Source organism: Stegostoma tigrinum, chromosome 19 (assembly GCF_030684315.1).
Source record: "Stegostoma tigrinum isolate sSteTig4 chromosome 19, sSteTig4.hap1, whole genome shotgun sequence".
NCBI lineage: Eukaryota > Metazoa > Chordata > Chondrichthyes > Orectolobiformes > Stegostomatidae > Stegostoma > Stegostoma tigrinum.
This window is the reverse complement of record NC_081372.1, coordinates 6417085-6434853: the sequence shown is the minus strand read 5'-3', so window position 1 is coordinate 6434853 and position 17769 is coordinate 6417085. Positions and strand designations below refer to the sequence as shown.

The 17769-nt window shown below is 44.5% G+C and overlaps 1 protein-coding gene across 2 annotated transcripts in view; it reads right to left on the bottom strand.

Moving 5' to 3' along the window:
* Positions 1-10660, bottom strand: part of LOC125461452 (syntaphilin-like) — a 45172-nt gene extending 34512 nt beyond the window's left edge. Inside the window, exons 1-2 of one of the 2 annotated variants that reach the window (XM_048550249.2) lie at positions 10317-10660; positions 8286-8414 (exon numbers count right to left, since the gene is read on the bottom strand). The gene's annotated coding sequence lies outside the window, so the exon portion shown is untranslated. The remainder of the gene's footprint in view (positions 1-8285; positions 8415-10316) is intronic. The other variant, XM_048550248.2, reaches the window with a different exon arrangement.
* Between the last annotated feature and the right edge of the window lie 7109 nt (positions 10661-17769).

The following is a 17769-nucleotide window of genomic DNA, read 5'->3' as shown; positions in this document are numbered from 1 at the left end:
TGTCTTTTTTTTCCTTTAGTTGGTGTACGTACCCCCTGGGTGACCCGGAGCGGCTTGCATGATTGGGTAGGTGTGTAAATATGTTTTACTTTTTGTACATCTTATGAATAAAGTATATTTTTTCAAATTTAAAAAAAAGTGACAAAACGTCTGAAAACTAACCTTCCAGCTCAGCGAGCAAACTCACATCCATAATCCTTAGCTTAAAGCAGCACATTCCTCTTTTAGTCCACTACACAAAAAGAAAGGATATGGAAAGATGTGGTCTTTACACACCTCCACCCTTAGGAGAGATAAAATGTCATTTAAAAAATGCATTTCATCACAAGGTCTGTGACACATAGATAACAAAACTAAGGCTTGTAATCATTTTTCCTCATTCTCCCACATACATCTTAAATCCTTAACATTTCATCATTTTAAATTGGGAAAAGGCATCTGCGATCACTTTTTCTTTACCAGGAATGTGAACAATCTGTACTTTGAATAGTTGAATTAATAGACTCCATCTGAATTGTCTTGCATTCTAAGTCTTAAACTTTTCAACGAACACTAGCAGATTATGTTCAGTATAGACTAATACTTGATCACAACTATGTGGACATTGTCTTCAAAGTGCTGAAGAGCCAGCAATTATCCCAAAATTTCCTTTTTCAGGAGAGAATACTTCCACCGAGAATAGTTTAATTTCATTAAAACGTTCCCCACTTGCTTTTTTATTTTGGATTCACAATTTCATAATAAGGCTGCACCTTTTCCCAAGTCACTAAGATCACTTGCCATTTTTAAAGGTTTCACAAGCATAGTAACAGCCAACTGAGGTTAATTTATTAGGACTGGCTTCAAATTATCTGCTGAGCACTCTGCTGAACTCACCACTTCTGCTTGTTTTCATAACAAATTTATTCAAGATGCAGCTAACATGCTGATGTGAGGAACAAATTTTCGATAAAATCCACTCATTCCTAAAATTGCATGATTCTTCTTCATTTCTGTCATAAATGGGCTTCTCTTTACTCTGAGATTATGCCCTCTGGCCATAGACTCTCCCACTACCTTTCCACAAGCCTGTTAAGAATTCTTTTATTTTTCAATAAAATCTCGCCTCATTCTTCTAAACTCTAATGAGTACAGGTCCAACCTGCATAACCTCTCCTCGTAATAAAATCTCTCCATACCTGTCATTTAGTGAATTCAGTATATATATCTTTAATAGGAACATATGAACAAGGAATAAAACTGGGCCACTCGGTCCTTCAAGTCTGCTCCATCATTTAATAAGACTATAGTTGATCTAATTTTAACTTCAACTCTACATTGCTGCATACCCCTGAGAATCTGTCATGCCCTTGGTCATTAAGAATCTACGCACATCTGATTAAAAATATTTAAAGATACTGCAACCACTGCAGACTTTTGAGGAACAGAATTTCAAAATCTCACAACATTCTGAAAGAAAAATGTGTTTCCCTATCTCTGTTTTAAGAAGCAGCCTCTTAATTGTAAACTGTGAACCTTAGTTCTAGATTTTCCTTTAAGAGGAAACATCCTGTTGACATCCACACTGTCAAGTCTCCTCAGGATCTTATTTGTTTCAATTAAGTCACCTCTGACTCTTCAAAACTTCAGAAGATACAAGCCCAGCGTGTACAGCCTTTCCTTATAAGGCAATCCACATATTCCAGGTATTAGTTTAGCAAATCTTCCCTGAACTACTTCTTATTCATTCACACAATGACGACATCACTAGCCAGGCCATCATTTATTCCTCATCCCTATTTGCCCAGAGGGCAGTTAAGAGTCACCCACATTGCTGTGGGTCTGGAATCACATGTAGGCCAGACCAGGTAAGGATGGCAGTTTCCTTCCCTGAAGGACATTAGCGAGCAAGATGGGTTTTTCTGACAATTGATACATGGTCATCATTAGACTCATAATTCCAGATTTTTACTGGATTCAATTCCAACATCTGCTGTGGCAGATTTGAACACAGATCCCTAGAACATTGCCTGGGTCTCTGCATTAACGGTCCAGAGATAATACCACAAGGCTGTCAGCTCCCTGCTTCCAATGCATTAACATCCTTCTGTATGTATGATGGCCAGTACAGTACATGTGGTCACAGATATACAAAGTAATTAGAAAGTAGGAGCAGGAGTAGGCCATTCAGCTCTTTCAGCCCGGCACACCATTCATTAGCGAGTTTTGAGAAGATTTGTAGCTCAGGTTGAGGTTCTGGATGTGAGTTTGCTCACTGAGCTGGAAGGTTAGTTTTCAGACGTTTCATCACCATTCTAGGTAACATCATCAGTGAGCCTCCGACGAAGCGCTGGTGTTATGTCCCGCTTTCTATTTATCTGTTTAGGTTTCCTTGGGTTGGTGATGTCATTTCCTGTTCTTTTTCTCAGAGGGTGGTAGATGGGCTCCAAATCAATGTGTTTGTTGATGGAGTTCTGGTTGGAATGCCTTGCTTCTAGGAATTCTCGTGCATGTCTCTGTTTGGCTTGTCCTAGGATGGATGTGTTGTCCCAATCAAAGTGGTGTCCTTCCTTATCTGTATGTAAGGAGCCGAGTGATAGTGGGTCATGTCGTTTTGTGGCTAGTTGATGTTCATGTATCCTGGTGGCTAGCTTTCTGCCAGTTTGTCCAATGTAGTGTTTGTCACAGTTCTTGCAAGGTATTTTGTAGATGACGTTTGTTTTGCTTGTTGTCTATATAGGGTCTTTTAAGTTCATTAGCTGCTGTTTTAGTGTGTTGGTGGGTTTGTGGGCTACCCTGATGCCAAGGGGTCCGAGTAGTCTGGCAGTCATTTTGGAAATGTCTTTGATGTAGGGGAGTGTGGTTATGGTTTCTGATCTAACACTATCTCTAATTTCCCTTATAAGTCGTGGTTTGGCCACTTTCCCATTTTACTTTTGGGCCAGATAGGAATGAACAATCGTTGGAGCTCACCCATGTGCTATTTAAACATTTACCAATACCTTTTCAACATCCCTTTAAGTAACTTTCCCTAATCTATCATAACTGACTCCAACCTTTTACAATTGTAGTTTAAACTACTTAGCTTCAGGACCCTAGTTACAGAATCAGTCACTCTCCAGCTTGATGAAAAATTTGATCACATTATGGTCACTCACCCTAAGGGGGCTCTCAATATTAGATTTCCAAATGTTCCTTCCTCATTACACAATACCTAGTTGAGAATGGTCTGATCAGTATCCTTACAAATTTTATATACATGCAGATTAAAGTTATCCAAAATTATAGATGCTCCTTGATTGCGTGCATTTCTAATTTTCTTTTTAATACCATTCCCAATATTATGCCTACTGTTTGGGGTCTGGATTTAACCCACCCTAATGTTTGTGTCTCTTCATGTTTCTCAGCTCTACCCATACAGATTCCACATTGTCAGAGTTAATATCCTTGCTCACTATTGCATCAATTTCTTCTTTAACCAGTAATGCAAATCCATCTTGTTTTCCTTTTTGTCTATCCTTCCTAAGTACTTAACACCCCTTGGATATTTAGTCACCATCTCTAGTCACCCTGAAGCCATGTCTTTGTAATCCTATCTATATTTTACCTGTTTTCATCTATCTGCATGATTAATTCATCCGCTCTGGTCTTAAAAATGCCTTGTATAACTGAAGCTTCTGATGAAGGGTCATTGAACATTAACTCTGTTTTCTTTCCACAGGTGCTGCCAGACCTGCTGAGTTTCTCCAGCAATTTCTGTTCTTATTTGCAACTGAAACTTTCCTTAGATAAAGGAATCAAAACTATTCACAGTAGTCCAGATGTGGTTTCGCTAGTGTATTGTATAGTTTTTCAAGATATCCCTATTTTTATGCTCCATTCCCTTTGAAATGAAGACCAAATTTCCATTTGCCTTCCCAGAACCCAATGAACCTGGATGTCAGCTTTTAGTGATTCATGCTCACCAGTGATAAGCAAATAAATTGAGGACCAGTGTATTATCTTTCAGCACTTGGCAAGCTGCCAGCGTTATATGAGACTGTATGTAACCTTGCGGAGAAACAGGAGCTGTTCAGAGCAGGTCTACAGGGAAGTTTGAAAGCTAGTCTCCAAACAAGGAGCCTAATAGAGTCCTCCTGAATAAATAAAGCATGAATGATTAAGGAAAGACAGTGGATATGTATCTATAATCTGCAGACATAATTCAATAAAATTTCAAAGAACAGATTGATGAGGAAGGAAATGGCCTTGGTTATTGTACTGTGGTGTTTGCTTTACTGACCTAGAGGTTCAGACCCCTGAATCAATAACTATAATAATAAGAAAGGTCTCTGGCAATGGTCCAACCAGCCATTTGACTGCATAAAGTACTAATGATCAATCAAAAATGACAGCTTCATCCTGAGAATGCAACCTGCAAGAAATGTGGCCATGTCTTAACCAATAGTTATCACTGAATTAATATCCCTCCTACAAATCATTGCCACATTGCTGCTCATGGGAACTTGCTGTGCACAAATTGGCCGCCATGCTTCTTGCATCACAACAGCTACACTTCATTAGTATTTAATTGGCTGCATATGCAGTGGGTCATCCTAACATCATAAAGGCACAATGCCAAAGAAATTCTTCTAATTGCACTTGGTGTTAATAGGGATAGGGATAAAAGGAAGCTCCTCGGATGGAAGATGAGACACGGTTGCACAGCTTCCTTATTTTGCTGTACATGTCAATGTCTTACTTTCGTGGCCCAGTTTAGGACTAATGAAGGCAGCCAATCACACAAGGCAACCTGCAGTGCCTGAGCGATAGGGAACAGGTTTTCTCTATCTGCAAATCTAACGGAAGTATAGTGGCATTTCCAACCAAGAAAAATGTTTAATTCAGGGACCCTCTGAGTAAGAGATAGGTCCAAGAACTACTCACCGTAACTCAGTTATTAAGGTGCAAAAGCTGGGATTGGTTAGCTCCGTAAATTGGACAAATTTAAACTGGAGAGGGAAGTAACTGCCAAAGACCAGTCAGACTGTAGGGGAAACCGCAAGGGTGGGTTTAATTAGATTTAAGACATGATGGGTCAGATAGCCTCCTTCTCAGTTGTACAGTTCTATGATTTTCATGCTGGCTTGTTCAACAGCTTTCTTCTTATAATATTTTTGATTTTTTAAAATATGATTTCCAGATCTTTGACCCCAATGCACTCTAACCCTATACCAACCATCACACCTGTTGTTATTACGAAGGTATATCCATCAAGTGCCACAAGTAACATGTATTATCTCTGCCTCAAGTAGCTTGCTGGGCTCTGAGTCAGAATATCATGTGTTTAAGGCTCAATCCAAAGTCATGACTCTAACTATCCAGGTTAACATCCCAGTGTGGTACTGAAGCAGTGGTACACAGCTGGAGGTGCTTTCTTTCTTTGATTAGATGTTAAACCGAGGTCAGTTTGCCCCCTCAACTGGATATAAAACATCTCCACTACTATTTCATGGGAAAGCAGGTGTCTAAACGAAAGCTGTCCCTCAATCAATATCACCGTAAAAGATGATCTGATATTCCACACTTCTATTTGTGGGAAGAGCTAAGCACAAATTGAGTGTGGCATTTCCCCTTTAGTGACTATACTTCAGAAGGACGATACCCTGCCACAGCAGATGGTGGAATTTAAATTCAATAAAAGTCTGGAATTAAGAGTCTACTGATGATCATGAAACTATTGTCAATGGTTGGAGACTGGTTCTGAGGAAGGGTCACCGGACCCAAAACGTTAACTCTGATTTCTCTTCACAGATGCCTCCAGACCTGCTGAGATTTTTCAGCATTTTCCGTTTTACAGCATCCGCAGTTCTTTCGTTTTTTTTTATTAAAGACTAGAGGTGGCTCCAGGAGGGTGCCCTTAGGGTTTAGTTTTCAAAACCTTCAGGGCCATCTCTAATTTGTCTGAGGGGTCTGCACCAGAATTTCACTAAATACTGCTGTTCTTCTAAATGACTGTTTGCTCCCTGTTTCTTCATCCATATTGGTGAAAATTCCTCCAATCATTCCACATCTGCCCTTTTGGAATTTTTCTACAAAATCTCCCTTGCCTTGCCAACTCCTTTATTCTTTCCTTTGGCTTGTTCCACTTTGTCTTAATCCTCCTCCCACTTCTTCCTGCTCCTTTGTCTATGCACCTGCTTTCTTCATCACCTAAACTCTCCAGTAGGTTTTCTTCACATAGGAAATGCTACAAAAAACATTACAATTTATTGTTTTCACAACCCCAGGATATTCCAAAGTACTTTACGAGCAAATTATTTTAATTATTCATTCACGGGATGTGGGCATTACTAGCTAAGCCAGCAGTTATTTCCCAACAAAAACCACAACCATCCTCCTTCGTATTAGGTATATTTAAACCTGTCCAGCTTCTGAGGGCATCATTCTTGGGAACACTCAAACCTCTCCACGGCAACAAAGTGGCTATCCACGGAAAAGCAAGACACTGATACAGTGCTCCCATTAAGCATTCTAGACTTGCCCTCAGCCTCCAACATATATCATTTTCTTTGTTCTTAATAGGATCCAACTCACTTCATACTATCTACTGATAATGGGAACTGCAGATGCTAGAGACTCCAAGATAATAAAATGAGCCTCACATTTTATTATCATACTATCTACTTACTGTTTATGTCTATAGAAGATTTTTGTTTTCCTTTCATGTCATTCCAGTCTCTCATACACTCATTTGGGTGCAGCTCCAACAACAGTCAAGTAGTTTGACACCATTCAGGACAAAACAGCCCCCTTGACTGGCATTCACTCATTCCACAAAGCAGCAGTGTGCGCTATTTATAAGATGCACTGCAGAAATTCACCAAAGGTCCTTAGGTAGCACCTTCCAAACCCACAACCACTTCCATCTAGAAGGACAAGGGCAGCAGATACATGGGAACACCACCTGCAAGTTTCCCTCCAAGCCACAACTATTTTGACTTCAAAATCTAAAGCTGTTTCTTCATGGCCAGTGGGTCAAAATCCTGGAACCCCTCCCTAAGGGGCATTTTGGCTTTACCTACAGTACATGGACTGCAGCAGTTCAAGAAGGCAGCTCACCACCACCTTCTCAAGGGCAAGTAGGGATGCGTACGAAATGCTGACCCAGCCAGCAACACCTATGTCTCTTGAGTGAATATAATAAATAACTTCTCACTCTTTCCCCCCTTTTACTTAATTGTCCTGGTTTTTGCTTGAAGAATTCACCTGACATTCATCACATTTGTTTCAATAACAACTTACCATCCACAAGTCACTGGGTCAAAAATCTACAAGCTTGTGAATCAAGCAATTTCTCTTCATTTAAACTACACAAATTATCCTCTAGTTCTAGATTAGTATAATTTCTAATTATACTTTTGTTAACACCTTGACCGTATGGTGGTGTATTTGCCTAATAGAGTCAGAGTCATACAGAATGTAAACAAGCCCTTCAGGCCAACTTGTCCATGTCAATCAGGTTTCCTAAACTTAATTAGTCCCATTTGTCTTCACTTTGGCCCAAATTCCTCTCATCATTTCTTATCCATGTAACTATTTAAATGTCTTTTAAATGTTGTAATTGTACCAGCCTCTACCACTTCCTCTGGCAGCTCCTTCCATATACACACTACGCTCTGCATGAAAATGTTACACCCCCCGTCCCCCAGGTCACTTCTACATCTTTCCCCTTAAGCCTATGCTCTCTAGTTTTGGATTCCCCTACCCTGGGGAAAGACCCTTGGCTATTCACCTTACCTATGCTCCTCATGATTTCATAAACCTCTCTGAGGTCACCCCTCAGCCTCCCATGCTCCAGGGAAAAAAGTCCCAGCCTGCCTAGTCTGTCTTAATAACCCAAACCCTCCAGTGTTAATATTTGCTACTTGTACAGTGGAGGAGATTTTTAGTGGAGTACATACCAGTTGGGGCTGAATAGCGTGTATCAGGGCTGTAATGTCCACATCATTCTGTGTAGATATTGCTTTCAAATGTGGTGCAGTTGAGCCTGACGCAGTCAATGCACTGGAAGCTCAGAAGACTGGTTTTGACAATGTAGTGGCTATGCCTATCCTCATAGTCAACATCAACAAGGGACGGTAGTCTAAAGATGACTTTGACCTCCAACTTAATCTCAAAGTGCTAAGACTAGAACAGTACTCTAGGGGAAACATCAATATCATATTCTGTCAGAACAGAGACTGTAATTTAGGTGCTAAAATAAAGCAAAAAACTGCAGATGCTAAAAATCCAAAACATAAACAGAAATTGCTGGAGGTACTCACAGGTCTGGCAGCATCTATGGAGAGAAAAACAGAACCAAACTTTCGAGTCAAGTGAGCCTTCTTCAGAACATCTGCTGAGTTTCTCCAGTAAGTTCCGTTTTTGCTCCAGGTTAGGCTTCCTGATTAAAACTGTGGCGCATTAAGGCAACAGTTAGATGGCTCAGCAATTTATTTGCAACCACGAACCCCACTAAGGAACCACTGAATCTTCTGAAGGCACTAGTAACTTAATTGAAGCTATAAAAAGTATTGATATAACTACTTTTATGTTTTCAGAATGTCCCTACTTTACAGCCTATCAAATATATTTGAAGAATCACTCAGGAAACAGAACAGCCATTTCATCCAGAGATAGATCCTACAAATTTTGAAATTAATGAGCAGATAACCTACTTTTTGTAACCTGTTTGAGGATAACTATTGCTCACAACAACACAGAAATTCAACTGTTTTCCCTCACATAGTGCCTGCAGCTCTTTTACTGCTGAGGTCAGCAGGTCAGGCTGCATCTGTTAAGCAAAAATAGATTTAACATTTTAGAATAAGAACTCTTCACCAGAATCAGAAAATGTTAGGAATGTTACAGGTGCTAAACAAAATCAAAGTCTGAGATAAGAGAGAAAGCAGGTGATATTAATGTAATTTGTCATCAGATCAGACCTCCCTTTCCACCTTTCCCAGCCTCAAGACTTTTAAACCTGTCACATTTCATACCTTGACCAGTTCAGATAAAAGATCTGAACTGAAACACTGACAACAGATCAGATCTTTTGGTCTTTTTCTCTCTCCATAGATACTTCCTGACCTGCTGAGTAGTAAATTTATTAAATTCAATTGCATTAATTGACATGGTTACAGTCAGTGTTTCTGGTAATTTGTTTTTCTTCAGCACAGATGTCTGAGGTACGTGTGTGGAAGTCAATATTGCAAATAGTGTGCCGATGTCAACTGCGATGTGCCACAGACCCATGCCTTCACAGATTTGTGGGAACATTAGTTACAGCACTGATCCAACACCATTATAACTAGAATGCCTTACACCAACTAATGCTAACTATACTTCTCCAAATAGTGTACAATAAAAAATTTAAGCTAATGTCTAAAGGTGGATGTGTGGCACAAGTAAACCGTGTGCTCAGACATACGAGCTAAGGGACTTTCATTTATGTAATGACTTTTGCATTCGTGGGGAAAAGCATATTTTGTTGAGGGAAAAGAAAACATAATTTGTTGAAGTTTTTTCTGTTTTGCGCTCATCAGGGAGAATTCAGAAGAAATATCAAACCTACTGAAGCTTGACCATTAACTGACAATCAACATCAACTGGCACATTCATCATGGCAATATCTCTGTCAATTAGAGTCCCGTTTCCACCAAACTGCAATCTCTTCTGGCACTGGCAAAATATTGTTATCCCTTTCAATTCTCTTGAAATGTTGGAAGCTCAGAAGTTTTGAGAAGATACCAGTTCTGTACAATTTATAATACTTTTTGTGAGCTCAGGAGCGTTTTGCAGCCAATAATTCCTCCTGGACTCTAGCCACAGTAGGCAATGAGGAAGAGTCAGTTATTACACAGTAAGATCCCACAAGGAGCAGTCTAATTTATCGACTAGATCATGTTCTTCACTTCTGTGACGTTGTTTGAATATTCTGGGCGCACGAGAAGTAAAGATTTATATTTTTAAAACAAATACTGGGCACAGAGCAAGACTGACAGCAGCAGTGTTGTTTGGGATTGAGCTGTGGGCCTTCACTGATAAGGATGCTGCAGAAACAGCAGCTCCTCCTCCGCTCTTGATGCAGCTACGCTGCGGTATGAAGGTACCACTTCCAAGCTCCAACTCCCCCTTGCTCATCAACAGCACTGCTCTGTGCTCATGCACTAACCCCGCTCTCTCCACATCGCAACACGAAATGCACTGGCTATTTCTTTACCAGGTGATGTAATGTCCCTTCCCAGCCCCCACCCCCAAAACCTGCACAATCTCCCCGACCCCGGCCTGTCGCTCACCGTCGCACCGTCACTTACCGAGTTGCTCAGGGCTCCCGGAGGAACCTGCCGCTCCCTGTGCCCCGGCTCCACGGCTCCAGCTTTGGGAGAGTCCGGGCGGAGGGACTGCCTCCGACCCGCAGCATCGAGCCAGAAAACCTGCGTCTCCTTCGTCTTTGCGTCGCTGCTGCTGAATGATGAGAGAGAGAGCGGTGACAACGTCGCCAGGTCAGCGTGATGGAGAGAGGGAGGGAGTGAGAAAGGGAGAGGGAGTGAGTGAGGGAGGGAGAGGGAGTGAGAAAGGGAGAGTGAGTGAAGAGAGGGGAAGAGGGAGGGAGTGAGAAAGGGAGAGTGAGTGAAGAGTGGGGAAGAGGGAGGGAGTGAGAAAGGGAGAGTGAGTGAGAAGGGGAGTGGGGGAGAGGGACTGAGAAAGAGAGAGTGAGGGGGAGAGGGAGTGACAAAGGGAGAGTGAGAGAGAGGGAGTGAAGAGAGGGGAAGAGGGAATGAGAAGGGGAGAGTGAGTGAGAGAGGGAGTGAGAAGGGGAGTGGGGGAGAGGGAGTGACAAAGGGAGAGTGAGTGAGAGAGAGGGAGTGAGAAGGGGAGTTGGGGGAGAGGGAGTGAGAAGGGGAGTTGGGGGAGAGGGAGTGAGAAGGGGAATTGGGGGCAGAGGGACTGAAAGAGAGGGGGAGAGGGAGTGACAAAGGGAGAGTGAGTGAGAAAGGGAGAGTGAGTGAGAGGGAGTGAGAAAGGGAGAGTGAGTGAGAGGGAGTGAGAAAGGGAGAGTGAGTGAGAGAGAGGGAGTGAGAAGGGGAGTTGGGGGCAGAGGGACTGAGAAAGGGAGAGTGAATGAGGGGGAGTGAGAAGGGGAGTGGGGGGGAGAGGGAGTGAGAAAGGGAGAGTGAGGGGGAAGAGCAAGAGAGAGGAAGAGAGTGACATGGGGACAGGGAGGGAGAGTGAAGGAGAGAGTGAGAGGGAGAGCGAGAGTGTGAGAGAAATGGGGAAAGACAGGAGAGAGAGGGGGAGGCTGGGAAGGATGAGAAAGATACAGTGAGGGGAGGGAGAGACAGGAGGACAATAACAGAAGGGGGCGCTGGGGGAGAGAGAGAGACAGAAAGAGAGGAGAGGGAGAGGGGAGCAAGACAAAAGAGTGGAGAGACAGGGGAATGAAGCGAATGAGGAGAGAGGAGAGGGAGAGATGATTAGTGAGGAAATGGAATGGGAAGAGAGAGAGAGGGAGGGAGCAAAATGGCGGGCATGGTTAGAGAGGGACAGGCAGTGAGAGAGAGATGAGATGACAGAAGGAAGAAACAGAGAGGGACAGGCTGTGGGGGACAAGGAGGGGTTATGGGGTAAAGAGGAGAGGGGGAAATGAGAGAGTGGGAGTAGGGGCAGTGGGTGATAGGGAGGGAGGGGAAAGATGGAGAAAATGAAGTGGAGAAGAGTGACATGAGGATGAGCGGAGAGGGAGGTAAGAAAATCACAACCTTGTTATGAGGGAGGCAGAGGCTGTTCAACCTGTTGTGTCCATACTGGCTGTGAACATTTGGACTTCTTTCCCACCTTTTCCCTGTAATCCTGTGTCCCTGAGATTGGTGCCTGCCTTTGCTTCCTTGAACTCTTCTACTAATCTGGCAATCCAGTTATTACATGTGATTTGAGGTAACAAGGTGTAGAGCTGGATGAACACAGCAGGCCAGATCATTTTCTGAAGAAGGGTCTAGACCTGAAACGTCAGCTTTCCTGCTCCTCTGATGCTGCTTGGCCTGCTGTGTTCCTCCAGCTCTACACCTTGTTATCTCAGATTCTCCAGCATCTGCAGTTCCTACTATCTCTGAAACAATTTTAATCCCATTACCTGTGATTTATTGACTTGTGTCCTGACCCAGTCATGGAAATAGAGCATTTTAAGCTCAAATGCACTTGTTAGTACAATATGTTCTCAAACCTACTCAGTGAGGACAGAAATGCTATCCTTTCATACAGTCAAGTTGGGTATTTCTTTATAAATTAGAAATTTATTATATAATCAAGTTTGGTATTTCATTTGCCATTTAAACAATATTAAAGGCTAGAATGGAAATATTTGAAAATGTATATTGCATAAAAAGACACATAAAAATCATTTTAAAAACATCTCTGAGTGAAGGGGCGACTCTAGGATGAAGATGAGGAGGACTTTCTTCAGCCAGAGGGTGGTGAATCTGTGAAACTTACTGCTGCAGGGGGCTGTGGAGGCCAAGTCATTGAGTTTATTCAAGACAGAGACAGATAGGTCTCTCTGATGAAGGGTCTAGGCCCGAAACGTCAGCTTTTGTGCTCCTGAGATGCTGCTTGGCCTGCTGTGTTCATCCAGCCTCACATTTTATTATCTTGGAATTCTCCAGCATCTGCAGTTCCCATTATCTCAGAGACAGATAGGTTCTTGATTATCAAGGGTTACGGGGACAATGGGATTGAGAAACAAATCAGCCATGATCGAATGGCAGAGCAACTCAATGGGCCGAATGGCATTATTCTGCTTATAAATCTTAATGGAGAGACAAAACAAGATTGGTAGAGATCTAAGAGATGGGTGAAGATGAGAATTGAGAGGAAGAGGGAATGTGATAGAGCAGAAGAGGGGAGAAAGAGAAGTGGTGGGGTGAGTGGGGACAGAAGCGGAAGATGGAAATTGGCTGAGAGAGGAGGAGGAAAGAGAAGGTGGTGGTAGGGGAGATAGGGTGGAGGAGAGGTAGAGGGAAGGGATAATGGGGTGAGAGAAAGGGAACAGGAGAGGTGGGCCTGGTGAACAGAAAGCAAGAAACCACAGACCATAGCAAAGGTATAGCACAGAAGAGGCTATTCAGTCCATTAAGTCCATATTAGCTGTGCATTCCAATCTTACTTAGCAGCTCCTGGTCTGATTCCTTGCATGTTCCTGTGCTTCAGGGGCAATGTCCAGCTTCTTTTAAAATGAATTTCGAGTTTTTGCCTCAACCTCCAAAGTGGGCAGCAAACTTCAGACATCCACCACCCTTCTTCATTTTGGATATCTCAGTTAGTGTGCGGACATGTCCATCCTCCCCAGACTGACCTTTGAGAAGGTGACCAAACAGGTAGATGAGAGTAAACCGGTTGATGTGGAGTATATGGATTTCAGCAAGGTGTTCGATAAGGTTCCCCACAATAGGCTATTGTACAAAATGCGGAGGAATGGGATTGTGGGAGATATAGCAGTTTGGATTGGAAATTGGCTTGCTGAAAGAAGACAGAGGGTGGTGGTTGATGGGAAATGTTCATCCTGGAGACCAGTTACTAGTGGGGTACCGCAAGGGTCGGTGTTGGGTCCACTGCTGTTTGTCATTTTTATAAATGACCTGCTTGAGGGCGTAGAAGGATGGGTTAGTAAATTTGCAGACGACACTAAGGTCGGTGGAGTTGTGGATAGTGACGAAGGATGCTGTAGGTTGCAGAGAGACATAGATAAGCTGCAGAGCTGGGCTGAGAGGTGGCAAATGGAGTTTAATGCAGACAAGTGTGAGGTGATGCACTTTGGTAGGAGTAACCGGAAGGCAAAGTACTGGGCTAATGGTAAGATTCTTAGCAGTGTAGATGAGCAGAGAGATCTCGGTGTCCATGTACACAGATCCATGAAAGTTGCCACCCAGGTTGACAGAGCTGTTAAGAAGGCATACAGTGTTTTAGCTTTTATTAATAGAGGGATCGAGTTCTGGAACCAAGAGGTCATGCTGCAGCTGTACAAAACTCTGGTGCGTCCGCACTTGGAGTATTGTGTACAGTTCTGGTCACCGCATTATAAGAAGGATGTGGAAGCTTTGGAAAGGGTGCAGAGGAGATTTACTCGGATGTTGCCTGGTATGGAGGGAAGGTCTTAGGAGGAAAGGCTGAGGGACTTGAGGCTGTTTTCATTAGAGAGAAGAAGGTTGAGAGGTGACTTAATTGAAACATATAAAATAATCAGAGGGCTAGATAGGGTGGATAGGGAGGGCCTTTTTCCTAGGATGGTGACGGCGAGCACGAGGGGGCACAGCTTTAAATTGAGGGGTGAAAGATATAGGACAGATGTCAGAGGTAGTTTCTTTACTCAGAGAGTAGTAAGGGAATGGAACACTTTGCCTGCAACGGTAGTAGATTCGCCAACTTTAGGTACATTTAAGTCGTCATTGGACAAGCGTATGGGCGTACAAGGAATAGTGTAGGTTAGATGGGCTTGAGATCGGTATGACGGGTCGGCACAACATCGAGGGCTGAAGGGCCTGTCCTGTGCTGTAATGTTCTATAATGTTCTATGACCTATCTTCTCCCTACCGCCTCACCTACACTCACCTTTACTGGCTCCATCCCTGCATCTTTGACCGGTCTATCTCCTCTCCACCTATCTTTTCATCTATCCATCTTCTATCCACCTCCCCCTCTCACCCTATTTATTTCAGAACCCCCTTCATTTCTGAAGAAAGGTCTAGGCCCAAAACGTCAGCTTTCCTGCCCCTCTGATGCTGCTTGGCCTGATGTGTGCATCCAGATCGACACCTTGTTATCTCAGATTCTCCAGCATCCGCAGTTTCTACTATCTCTCAGCCAACTTTTGTGTTGTCTAAGATTTCCCAATCATGCCGCACTTATTTAATTAGTGTCATGGTGAGGGATAGTGGAGAGAAGGAAAGCATGGAGGAGAAGGAAAGAGAGATGGGATGAGTGAGGAAGTAAAGGAGAGAGGAGAGGGAGAAATGGAGGGTGTATAGATGGGAGGGGAAGAGTTGGAAGGGAGAGAGGGGTAAGACAGGAGGAGGAGGGAAGGGAGAGAGGACAGGGGAGAGAGAAGGCAAAGGGAGCTGGTGATTCATGACATGGGGAGGGGGAGAGTTGGAGAAGGGGAAAGAAGAGAGGAGAGATGAGGATGGAAGAGATGGGGTTGGGAGAGATGAGGTAGAGGGTAAGAGTGGAGGGGGTGATGGGGGGAGGGGGCAATGGGAGAGAGAGTGCCATGGGGATAGAAGGGGACTGCAAGAAGGAAGGAGAAAGGAGTGGTCGAGAAAGTAAAGTTAAGAAGGCAGCAACAGCGATCTCTGTGAGACATACCAGATCATTGACATGGTACTACCATCACACATTGGAACACCACCCACTGCGTACCTAGTAGGTACTCATGTGACTCAGTCAACATTGTCCACCTCCTACACTGCAGGAAACGTTACCTCCATTAAACTCTACAACAACAGAAGAATGGACAGTGCACAACAATTGCCAGGCAGGAGTGCTCCCTCCCACTCAGGGGACACTTCAGCGGGTCAAGGACATTTAGCTTCTGATCTTTGCATAAGCATCCTCCAAGGCAGCCTTCAAGATATGCAAAATGGGGAGTTCTCATGCAGAAACTGATGGCCAACTTCTGTACCCGTGAGGATGGCCTCAACCTTGATCTTGAGTTCATGTTGTGCTACATGAAACCCCACCATTCTGTTCTGTGTTTGTAAAATCTTCCTAACTGTCCTGTTTTGACACCATCAACTTGATTACTTATGATTATCTCTCTGCCTTAATTAGTTTATACAGTTTTTGATTACTTGTTACTTCTGTTAGACCCTTGTCATGCAACTCTGATACCTACTCATGTTATTCCAGTCAATTGGTTCGTCTCCAGCACCATCTTACTTTGATTTGTTAATATCTCTCTGCCTTAATTAACCAGGTCATAGGTCATTCCTTCAGAGATAATGGGAACTGCAGATGCTGGAGAATCCAAGATAATAAAGTGTGAAGCTGGATGAACACAGCAGGCCAAGCAGCATCTCAGGAGCACAAAAGCTGACGTTTCGGGCCTAGACCCTTCATCAGAGAGGGGAATGGGGTGAGGGAACTGGAATAAATAGGGAGAGAGGGGGAGGCGGACCGAAGATGGAGAGAAAAGAAGATAGGTGGAGAGGAGAGTATAGCTGGGGAGGTAGGGAGGGGATAGGTCAGTCCAGGGAAGACGGACAGGTCAAGGAGGTGGGATGAGGTTAGTAGGTCGGAAATGGAGGTGCGGCTTGGAGTGGGAGGAAGGGATGGGTGAGAGGAAGAACAGGTTAGGGAGGCAGAGACAGGCTGGGCTGGTTTTGGGATGCAGTGGGGGGAGGGGAAGAGCTGGGCTGGTTGTGTGATGCAGTGGGGGGAGGGGACGAACTGGGCTGGTTTTGGGATGCGGTGGGGGAAGGGGAGATTTTGAAGCTGGTGAAGTCCACATTGATACCATTAGGCTGCAGGGTTCCCAAGCGGAATATGAGTTGCTGTTCCTGCAACCTTTCGGGTGGCATCATTGTGGCACTGCAGGAGGCCCATGATGGACATGTCATCTAAAGAATGGGAGGGGGAGTTGAAATGGTTTGCGACTGGGAGGTGCAGTTGTTTACTGCGAACTGAGCAGAGGTGTTCTGCAAAGCGATCCCCAAGCTTCCGCTTGGTTTCCCCAATGTAGAGGAAGCCACACTGGGTACAGTGGATGCAGTATACCACATTGGCAGATGTGCAGGTGAACCTGTGCTTAATATGGAAAGTCATCTTGGGCCCTGGAATAGGGGTGAGGGAGGAGGTGTGGGGGCAAGTGTAGCATTTCCTGTGGTTGCAGGGGAAGGTGCCGGGATTGGTGGGGTTGGAGGGCAGTGTGGAGCGAACAAGGGAGTCACGGAGAGAGTGGTCTCTCCGGAAAGCAGACAAGGGTGGGGATGGAAAAATGTCTTGGGTGGTGGGGTCGGATTGTAGATGGCGGAAGTGTTGGAGGATGATGCGTTGTATCCGGAGGTTGGTGGGGTGGTGTGTGAGAACAAGGGGGATCCTCTTTGGGCGGTTGTGGCGGGGGCGGGGTGCGAGGGATGTGTTGCGGGAAATGTGGGAGACGCGGTCAAGGGCGTTCTCGACCACTGTGGGGGAAAGTTGCGGCCCTTGAAGAACTTGGACATCTGGGATGTGCGGGAGTGGAACGGAGGAAGAGGTGGGGTTTGGGGCCTGTGTAGGTGCGGAAGATGGACTGTTCCACGTAACTTACAAAGAGGCAGGCATAGCTGGGGCCCATGAGGGTGTAGTTTACCTTTGGAGAGGAGAGTATAGGTCCCCCACTGCATCACACAACCAGCCCAGCTCATCCCCTCCCCCCACTGCATCCCAAAACCAGTCCAACCTGTCTCTGCCTCCCTAACCTGTTCTTCCTCTCACCCATCCCTTCCTCCCACTCCAAGCCGCATCCCCATTTCCGACCTACTAACCTCATCCCACCTCCTTGACCTGTCCGTCTTCCCTGGACTGACCTATCCCCTCCCTACCTCCCCACCTATACTCTCCTCTCCACCTATCTTCTTTACTCTCCATCTTCGGTCCGCCTCCCCCTCTCTCCCTATTTATTCCAGTTCCCTCACCCTATCCCCCTTTCTGATGAAGGGTCTAGGCCCGAAACGTCAGCTTTTGTGCTCCTGAGATGCTGCTTGGCCTGCTGTGTTCATCCAGCTCCACACTTTGTTA